This window comes from Saccoglossus kowalevskii, chromosome 10, assembly GCF_978046115.1.
Source record: "Saccoglossus kowalevskii chromosome 10, keSacKowa6.1, whole genome shotgun sequence".
NCBI lineage: Eukaryota > Metazoa > Hemichordata > Enteropneusta > Harrimaniidae > Saccoglossus > Saccoglossus kowalevskii.
The window spans coordinates 3475223-3483848 of NC_140650.1; positions in this window are offsets into that span (position 1 = coordinate 3475223).

Sequence of the window (8626 nt, forward strand, 5' to 3'; positions counted from 1 at the left end):
TCATATACGTGTGTATCAGGCTCAGCTACTGTTGTATCACGTGACTTGTGTTGGTCATCATCGTCTACGTGTGTATCAGGCTCAGCTACTATTGAATCACGTGAGTTGAGCTGGTCATCATCATCTGCGTGTGTATCAGGCTCAGCTACTGTTGTATCACGTGACTTGTGTTGGTCATCATCATCTACACGTGTGTCAGGCTCAGCTACTGTTGTATCACGTGACTTGTGTTGGTCATCATCATCTACGTGTGCATCAGGCTCAGCTACTGCTGCATGACGTGACTTGTGTTGGTCATCATCATCTACGTGTGTATCAGGCTCAGCTACTGTTGTATCACATGACTTGTGTTGGTCATCATCTACGTGTGTATCAGGCTCAGTTACTGTTGTACCACGTGACTTGTGTTCATCATCATCTACACGTGTGTCAGGCTCAGCTACTGTTGTATCACGTGACTTGTGTTGGTCATCATCATCTACGTGTGCATCAGGCTCAGCTACTGCTGCATGACGTGACTTGTGTTGGTCATCATCATCTACGTGTGTATCAGGCTCAGCTACTGTTGTATCACATGACTTGTGTTGGTCATCATCTACGTGTGTATCAGGCTCAGTTACTGTTGTACCACGTGACTTGTGTTCATCATCATCTATGTGTGTATAAGGCTCAGCAACTGTTGTATCACGTGACTTATGTTGGTCATAATCATCTACGTGTGTATCAGGCTCGGCTACTGTTGCATCACGTGACTTGTGTTGGTCATCATCATCTACGTGTTTATCAGGCTCAGCTACTGTTGTATCACGTGACTTGTGTTGGTCATCATCTACGTGTGGATCAGGCTCAGCTGCTGTTGTAGCATGTGACTTGTGTTCATCATCATCTACGTGTGTATCAGGCTCAGCTACTGTTGCATGACGTGACTTGTGTTGGTAATCATCATCAACGTGTGTACCAGGCTCAGCTGCTGTTGTATCACGTGACTTGTGTTGCTCATAACCATCTATGTCTGTATCAGGCTCAGCTACTGTTGTATCACGTGATTTGTGTTGGTCATCATCATCTACAGGTGTATCAGGCTCAGCTACTGTTGTATCACATGACTTGTGTTGGTCATAACCATCTACGTGTGTATCAGGCTCAGCTACTGTTGTATCACGTGATTTGTGTTGGTCATCATCATCTACAGGTGTATCAGGCTCAGCCACTGTTGTACCACGTGACTTGTGTTGGTCGTCATCATCTACGTGTGTGTCAGGCTCAGCTACTGTTGCATCACGTGACTTGTGTTGGTCATCATCTACGTGTTTATCACGCTCAGCTACCGCTGCATGACGTGACTTGTGTTGGTCATCATCATTTACGTGTGTATCTGGCTCAGCAACTATTGTACCACGTGACTTGTGTTCATCATCATCTACGTGTGTATCAGGCTCAGCTACTGTTGCATCACGTGACTTGTGTTGATTGTCATCATCTACGTGTGCGTCAGGCTCAGCTACTGTTGTATCATGTGACTTGTGTTGGTCATCATCATCTATGTGTGTATCAGGCTCAGCTACTGTTGTATCACGTGACTTGTGTTGGTCATCATCATATACGTGTGTGTCAGGCTCAGCTACTGTCGTATCACGTGACTTGTGTTGGTCATCATCATCTACGTGTGTATCATGCTCAGCCAATGTTGTACCACGTGACTTGTGTTGGTCATCATCATCTACGTGTGTGTCAGGCTCAGCTACTGTTGTATCAAGTGACTTGTGTTGGTCATCATCAAATATGTGTGTATTAGGCTCAGCTACTGTTGTATTTCGTGACTTGTGTTGGTCATCATCTACGTGTGTATCAGGCTCAGCCACTGTTGTACCACGTGACCTGTGTTGTTCATCATCATCTACTCGTGTGTCAGGCTCAGCTACTGTTGCATCACCTGACTTGTGTTGGTCATCATCATCTACGTGTGTATCAGACTCAGCTACTGTTGTATCACGTGACTTGTGTTGGTCATCATAATCTATGTGTGTATCAGGCTCACCTACTATTGTATCACGTGACTTGTGTTGGTCATAATCATCTACGTGTGTATCAGGCTCAGCTACTGTTATATCACGTGACTTGTGTTGGTCATCATCATCTACAAGTGTATCAGGCTCAGCTACTGTTGTATCTCGTGACTTGTGTTGGTCATCAACTACGTGTGTATCACGCTCAGTTACTGTAGTATCACGTGATTTGTGTGGATCATCATCTACGTGTGTATCACGCTCAGCTACCGTTGTATCACGTGACTTGTGTTGGTCACCATCATCTACGTGTGTATCAGACTCAGTTACTGTTGTATCACGTGATTTGTGTTGGTCATCATATACGTGTGTATCAGGCTCAGCTGCTGTTGCATCACGTGACTTGTGTTGGTCAACATCATCTACGTGTGTATCAGGCTCAGCTACTGTTGTATCACGTGACTTGTGTTGGTCATCATCATCTACGTGTGCATCAGGCTCAGCTACTGCTGCATGACGTGACTTGTGTTGGTCATCATCATCTACGTGTGTATCAGGCTCAGCTACTGTTGTATCACGTGACTTGTGTTGGTCATCATCTATGTGTGTATCAGGCTCAGCTACTGTTGTATCACGTGACTTGTGTTGGTCATCATCTACGTGTGTATCAGGCTCAGTTACTGTTGTACCACGTGACTTGTGTTCATCATCATCTATGTGTGTATAAGGCTCAGCAACTGTTATATCACGTGACTTGTGTTGGTCATAATCATCTACGTGTGTATCAGGCTCGGCTACTGTTGCATCACGTGACTTGTGTTGGTCATCATCATCTACGTGTTTATCAGGCTCAGCAACTGTTGTATCACGTGACTTGTGTTGGTCATAATCATCTACGTGTGTATCAGGCTCAGCTACTGTTGTATCACGTGACTTGTGTTGGTCATCATCTACGTGTGTATCAGGCTCAGCTACTGTTGTAGCACGTGACTTGTGTTCATCATCATCTACGTGTGTATCAGGCTCAGCTACTGTTGCATGACGTGACTTGTGTTGGTAATCATCATCAACGTGTGTACCAGGCTCAGCTGCTGTTGTATCACGTGACTTGTGTTGCTCATAACTATCTACGTGTGTATCAGGCTCAGTTACTGTTGTTTCACGTGACTTGTGTTGGTCATAACCATCTACGTGTGTATCAGGCTCAGCTACTGTTGTATCACGTGATTTGTGTTGGTCATAACCATCTACGTGTGTATCAGGCTCAGCTACTGTTGTATCACGTGATTTGTGTTGGTCATCATCATCTACGTGTGTATCAGGCTCAGCTGCTGTTGTATCACGTGACTTGTGTTGGTCATCATCTACGTGTGTATCAGGCTCAGCTACTGTTGTATCACGTGACTTGTGTTGGTCACCATCTACGTGTGTATCAGGCTCAGTTACTGTTGTACCACGTGACTTGTGTTCATCATCATCTATGTGTGTATAAGGCTCAGCAAGTGTTGTATCACGTGACTTGTGTTGGTCATAATCATCTACGTGTGTATCAGGCTCGGCTACTGTTGCATCACGTGACTTGTGTTGGTCATCATCATCTACGTGTTTATCAGGCTCAGCAACTGTTGTATCACGCGACTTGTGTTGGTCATCATCATCTACTCGTGTGTCAGGCTCAGCTACTGTTGCATCACCTGACTTGTGTTGGTCATCATCATCTACGTGTGTATCAGACTCAGCTACTGTTGTATCACGTGACTTGTGTTGGTCATCATAATCTATGTGTGTATCAGGCTCACCTACTATTGTATCACGTGACTTGTGTTGGTCATAATCATCTACGTGTGTATCAGGCTCAGCTACTGTTATATCACGTGACTTGTGTTGGTCATCATCATCTACAAGTGTATCAGGCTCAGCTACTGTTGTATCTCGTGACTTGTGTTGGTCATCAACTACGTGTGTATCACGCTCAGTTACTGTAGTATCACGTGATTTGTGTGGATCATCATCTACGTGTGTATCACGCTCAGCTACCGTTGTATCACGTGACTTGTGTTGGTCACCATCATCTACGTGTGTATCAGACTCAGTTACTGTTGTATCACGTGATTTGTGTTGGTCATCATATACGTGTGTATCAGGCTCAGCTGCTGTTGCATCACGTGACTTGTGTTGGTCAACATCATCTACGTGTGTATCAGGCTCAGCTACTGTTGTATCACGTGACTTGTGTTGGTCATCATCATCTACGTGCGCATCAGGCTCAGCTACTGCTGCATGACGTGACTTGTGTTGGTCATCATCATCTACGTGTGTATCAGGCTCAGCTACTGTTGTATCACGTGACTTGTGTTGGTCATCATCTATGTGTGTATCAGGCTCAGCTACTGTTGTATCACGTGACTTGTGTTGGTCATCATCTACGTGTGTATCAGGCTCAGTTACTGTTGTACCACGTGACTTGTGTTCATCATCATCTATGTGTGTATAAGGCTCAGCAACTGTTGTATCACGTGACTTGTGTTGGTCATAATCATCTACGTGTGTATCAGGCTCGGCTACTGTTGCATCACGTGACTTGTGTTGGTCATCATCATCTACGTGTTTATCAGGCTCAGCAACTGTTGTATCACGTGACTTGTGTTGGTCATAATCATCTACGTGTGTATCAGGCTCAGCTACTGTTGTATCACGTGACTTGTGTTGGTCATCATCTACGTGTGTATCAGGCTCAGCTACTGTTGTAGCACGTGACTTGTGTTCATCATCATCTACGTGTGTATCAGGCTCAGCTACTGTTGCATGACGTGACTTGTGTTGGTAATCATCATCAACGTGTGTACCAGGCTCAGCTGCTGTTGTATCACGTGACTTGTGTTGCTCATAACTATCTACGTGTGTATCAGGCTCAGTTACTGTTGTTTCACGTGACTTGTGTTGGTCATAACCATCTACGTGTGTATCAGGCTCAGCTACTGTTGTATCACGTGATTTGTGTTGGTCATAACCATCTACGTGTGTATCAGGCTCAGCTACTGTTGTATCATGTGATTTGTGTTGGTCATCATCATCTACGTGTGTATCAGGCTCAGCTGCTGATGTATCACGTGACTTGTGTTGGTCATCATCTACGTGTTTATCAGGCTCAGCAACTGTTGTATCACGCGACTTGTGTTGGTCATCATCATCTACTCGTGTGTCAGGCTCAGCTACTGTTGCATCACCTGACTTGTGTTGGTCATCATCATCTACGTGTGTATCAGACTCAGCTACTGTTGTATCACGTGACTTGTGTTGGTCATCATAATCTATGTGTGTATCAGGCTCACCTACTATTGTATCACGTGACTTGTGTTGGTCATAATCATCTACGTGTGTATCAGGCTCAGCTACTGTTATATCACGTGACTTGTGTTGGTCATCATCATCTACAAGTGTATCAGGCTCAGCTACTGTTGTATCTCGTGACTTGTGTTGGTCATCAACTACGTGTGTATCACGCTCAGTTACTGTAGTATCACGTGATTTGTGTGGATCATCATCTACGTGTGTATCACGCTCAGCTACCGTTGTATCACGTGACTTGTGTTGGTCACCATCATCTACGTGTGTATCAGACTCAGTTACTGTTGTATCACGTGATTTGTGTTGGTCATCATATACGTGTGTATCAGGCTCAGCTGCTGTTGCATCACGTGACTTGTGTTGGTCAACATCATCTACGTGTGTATCAGGCTCAGCTACTGTTGTATCACGTGACTTGTGTTGGTCATCATCATCTACGTGTGCATCAGGCTCAGCTACTGCTGCATGACGTGACTTGTGTTGGTCATCATCATCTACGTGTGTATCAGGCTCAGCTACTGTTGTATCACGTGACTTGTGTTGGTCATCATCTATGTGTGTATCAGGCTCAGCTACTGTTGTATCACGTGACTTGTGTTGGTCATCATCTACGTGTGTATCAGGCTCAGTTACTGTTGTACCACGTGACTTGTGTTCATCATCATCTATGTGTGTATAAGGCTCAGCAACTGTTGTATCACGTGACTTGTGTTGGTCATAATCATCTACGTGTGTATCAGGCTCGGCTACTGTTGCATCACGTGACTTGTGTTGGTCATCATCATCTACGTGTTTATCAGGCTCAGCAACTGTTGTATCACGTGACTTGTGTTGGTCATAATCATCTACGTGTGTATCAGGCTCAGCTACTGTTGTATCACGTGACTTGTGTTGGTCATCATCTACGTGTGTATCAGGCTCAGCTACTGTTGTAGCACGTGACTTGTGTTCATCATCATCTACGTGTGTATCAGGCTCAGCTACTGTTGCATGACGTGACTTGTGTTGGTAATCATCATCAACGTGTGTACCAGGCTCAGCTGCTGTTGTATCACGTGACTTGTGTTGCTCATAACTATCTACGTGTGTATCAGGCTCAGTTACTGTTGTTTCACGTGACTTGTGTTGGTCATAACCATCTACGTGTGTATCAGGCTCAGCTACTGTTGTATCACGTGATTTGTGTTGGTCATAACCATCTACGTGTGTATCAGGCTCAGCTACTGTTGTATCATGTGATTTGTGTTGGTCATCATCATCTACGTGTGTATCAGGCTCAGCTGCTGATGTATCACGTGACTTGTGTTGGTCATCATCTACGTGTGTATCAGGCTCAGCTACTGTTGTATCACGTGACTTGTGTTGGTCACCATCTACGTGTGTATCAGGCTCAGTTACTGTTGTACCACGTGACTTGTGTTCATCATCATCTATGTGTGTATAAGGCTCAGCAACTGTTGTATCACGTGACTTGTGTTGGTCATAATCATCTACGTGTGTATCAGGCTCGGCTACTGTTGCATCACGTGACTTGTGTTGGTCATCATCATCTACGTGTTTATCAGGCTCAGCAACTGTTGTATCACGTGACTTGTGTTGGTCATAATCATCTACGTGTGTATCAGGCTCAGCTACTGTTGTATCACGTGACTTGTGTTGGTCATCATCTACGTGTGTATCAGGCTCAGCTACTGTTGTAGCACGTGACTTGTGTTCATCATCATCTACGTGTGTATCAGGCTCAGCTACTGTTGCATGACGTGACTTGTGTTGGTAATCATCATCAACGTGTGTACCAGGCTCAGCTGCTGTTGTATCACGTGACTTGTGTTGCTCATAACTATCTACGTGTGTATCAGGCTCAGTTACTGTTGTTTCACGTGAATTGTGATGGTCATAACCATCTACGTGTGTATCAGGCTCAGCTACTGTTGTATCACGTGATTTGTGTTGGTCATAACCATCTACGTGTGTATCAGGCTCAGCTACTGTTGTATCACGTGACTTGTGTTGCTCATAACCATCTACGTGTGTATCAGGCTCCGCTACTGTTGTATCACGTGATTTGTGTTGGTCATCATCATCTACAGGTGTATCAGGCTCAGCAAATGTTGTATCACGTGACTTGTGTTGGTCACCATCATCTACGTGTGTATCAGGCTCAGCGACTGTTGTATCACGTGACTTGTGTTGGTAATCATCATATACGTGTGTATCAGGCTCCGCTACTGTTGTATCACGTGATTTGTGTTGGTCATCATCATCTACAGGTGTATCAGGCTCAGCTACTGTTGTATCACGTGACTTGTGTTGGTCACCATCATCTACGTGTGTATCAGACTCAGCTTCTGTTGTATCACGTGACTTGTGTTGGTAATCATCATATACGTGTGTATCAGGCTCAGCTGCTGTTGCATCACGTGACTTGTGTTGGTCATCATCTTCTACGTGTGTATCAGGCTCAGCTACTGTTGTATCACGTGACTTGTGTTGGTCATCATCATCATCTACGTGTGTATCAGGCTCAGCTTCTGTTGTATCACGTGACTTGTGTTGGTAATCATCATATACGTGTGTATCAGGCTCAGCTGCTGTTGCATCACGTGACTTGTGTTGGTCATCATCTTCTACGTGTGTATCAGGCTCAGCTACTGTTGTATCACGTGACTTGTGTTGGTCATCATCATCATCTACGTGTGTATCAGGCTCACCTACTCTATCTGTGTCTCCCAGTAATCTTGTATATGGCGTCTCATTTTCGTCTCTGAATTTACATCGCACATTTGTTACTTTTTCTTCACGTATATCTGTTTTGTTTTCTGTACTGGTTTCTGAAAATGGATAATGACATAAATGATATTAGAACAGTAAACGGGGGACTCAAAGCGCCTCGCCCCTGTAGGCAAACTTGCAGGGCGAAATAAACAACGTGATGTACATATCTACCGCACATATATGAACAAATAAATCCAATGATGATCCAATACGAACCACCCTGCAATTTATATGTATTTACAGTTTATTCACACCAATTAGTAAATTGGTCACTCATTTTCAGTCAAAGGTTATTAAGTAATGGCTCACGTAAATATAAACTATGATACGATAAATCAAATCAGGTCACTGTGACAGATAAGATCTATTACAAGTCTATTACAACCACAAAGGTATTTTGTATGTGTGCAATACAGACAGCAACACACTTCAGTTGTGTCATTTGAACAGAAGTATAACGTCACATAATGTATCACCATTAATAACCCACATATTAA